Below are 2,672 nucleotides of genomic sequence, written 5' to 3'. Positions count from 1 at the left end.
AAAATCAACTACACCACTTATTCTAACACTCCCAATACACCCCTTCACACCTTTCACTCCACCATCACTCCTTTCACACTTCCAACACACACTCCATCCCATTTCTCTCTCTTTTCCTCTCAAATTTTCTGCACTTTTCTCTCCTTCTCTTCTTCTCATATTCGATTCTTACAACACAAATTAGAGCTCAAAAATCTTAAGTGAATCAACTATAATAATAATGGTTCATGCTAGATCATTCAAGGGTGTGTTAAAGCAAGCTAAGGAGTCCATTTTGGGGTCATATGGTCGTGGGTTTGGCTGTCCAAAACAGCCTCCATTTCGAGTTCATCAAGGGTATAACTCATCATCTCTTTATTTAATATATCTTGTTTTTGTATATACTAAAAGATCTTTATCAAAGACCATGTTTTTCTTCTTGAAAATACACTTGATGAAGGCAAGTTGATAGAATCTTCTTGAAAATACATTTAAAGTGATTTTTCCTTTGAAATATGGTCATATTTTGATGGATCTGAGATGGATCTTTAATTGATGATTTCATATATATTTTGATGTTAAAATACATGTTAATAATCTAGGATTTATGAAATAAGGATTTTATAAGAATTCAAGACAAAACTATGCATAAAAATCACTAACCGAAATCACAAGAACACAAATATAAATTCATCACTTTCATCACATGTTTTGTCCATAAAATATGAAATAAAATCTGGAGAAAACACTAATGAAAGGTTAAGAGATGAATTAGGATGAATAAAATGTATTGGGTTTGCCAAAATAAGTGTTGAGTGAAGCCATAAAGTAAAGGCATGCATTGGGCAAATAAAGTAAGCTGATAGAATCCATCTTCTGTTTTTGAACGGGAAAACTGGGAATGTGTGGGCATTTTCAAGAAAAACTTTCAAAATAAAAGTTGTAGAACAACGAGTTAAGAAAAACCACCAACTGGAATTACTCAAAAATACTGAACAGAATGAAAGATATGAATTTTCTACTGAAACTGGTCAAAACTGTAATTTGGTATATATATTTTATAAAATTTAACAATTTTTATCTCCTAATCCATAAGGTTTCAGGAGGTTATACTCAGTGGAAATTAATTTCAATGTGTTGTGAACTTGAAATAAAATCATGGGATTTTTTTAACAATCACAACATCAAGAACGTTTATAAAACTTTTGATGTCGCAAGCAGTGGCCATTCGGGACAGTTTGTGTTTGGATAATTTTTAAGGACACCAAACATCATCTAAAAATTCATCAAAAATTCAAAAAAATACTAGATACATATAATTCACTGTGTAAAAATCATGAAGTTCCAAATAATTCGGCTTGACCCCAAAATGGTATCCAACATTTCATAAAAATCTGAATTAAAAATAGAAGATTTGAAAGGAAACTAACCATTTGTATAATGGGCTAAAAGATGCACTAAAAGACCATAATAGGCTAACCCGGCCCAAATACTAAACCCATAGAACCATAAATCAGTAGGTCCACTTGGCCCAACAAACCATAAAGTCCAATAACCAATATAACCCATTAATCACATAACCCAAATAAGAGTAAGCCCAATAAATAAATTAAGCCCAAGTCACTTAAAAACCCATCACATTTTGGCCCAATTGATAATGGCCCATAACACTTAAATGAATTTCATAAACCCAAGTAATAATACGGCATGTCGAGAAAAATGTGAGTTAAAGGGATAAGCGTAAACATTGTAACCCGAAATATAACTAAGCGGAATGAACATAAGTAATTACGTTAACCAATCTATAAATTGATATTACAAATGCTAATTCATCCTAAAATCGATTACACATCAAATGATGAATAAGGTTAATATAAACTAATATGACATTAGCATATGATAACCTAAGATGCCAAACGAAACCACAAATGAAGACAAGTTACTGAAATTCTAACAACTTATAACTACATGTATACTGAAAGTGACCTTTTACACCATCAATCTCTATGATTAAAAAGATGTGAATATTAGCAATACACTTGGATTCCATAATTGGTGACAATTTAATAAAAGTGGCATTTCTAAGCAATGGCTTAAGATATAAACTTATGTATATTAGTCCTATTGTAGGGATAGGCTTGGCCTTGATGTACGAATGAGGAGCATAAGGAATATATAATCAAGGAAGCTATAGATGGGAAGTACCCATTTTGGATATATGGAATATAATGTGTGGCATATCAAGGTGAGTCATAGCCCCCTTTCAAACTATTTTATGTGTTTAACTATCGGGGTGAAAAACATGATATATAAATGAAATTGCTTTCTATATATTTATGAAATGATTCTTGGGATTACGATTATGAAATGAAGTTATATCGTATGTTCAATGTGATAAATGTTATATGATGAGCTTGAGTTCTGTCAACCCGTTTTCTTTCGGTACATTACTATTTACTCCGATAGTGGAGGCCTGTAGTTAGATAGTTGCGCAACTAGGTTTCGTCCACCCACCCAACGTGTAACGGTGGGATGTTTGGTTGCCTTTGTGACGGCCATCATTCCTAGTCCGACCACGCGGTGCTCTAGCTACCTTATATTTAAATGGTCGTCTCCATGGCACGACCCTATTATTATTAATACGGCACTTGATTGACAGCTTGTGCCAGGAAATGAATTTTATATATATTATT

General features: G+C 32.7%; 1 long non-coding RNA gene across 1 annotated transcript; it reads left to right on the top strand.

Annotated features, from left to right (window-relative positions):
- The first annotated feature begins 231 nt into the window (after positions 1–231).
- On the top strand, positions 232–2,225 carry LOC122598929. The gene is made up of 2 exons (XR_006323790.1): positions 232–336; positions 2,110–2,225. It is a non-coding gene; the product is annotated as an uncharacterized LOC122598929 (long non-coding RNA).
- The last annotated feature ends 447 nt before the right edge of the window (positions 2,226–2,672 follow it).

The sequence above is a fragment of the Erigeron canadensis genome, chromosome 5 (assembly GCF_010389155.1).
Source record: "Erigeron canadensis isolate Cc75 chromosome 5, C_canadensis_v1, whole genome shotgun sequence".
Taxonomy (NCBI): Eukaryota; Viridiplantae; Streptophyta; class Magnoliopsida; order Asterales; family Asteraceae; genus Erigeron; species Erigeron canadensis.
This window is presented reverse-complemented; position numbering and strand designations above follow the sequence as displayed.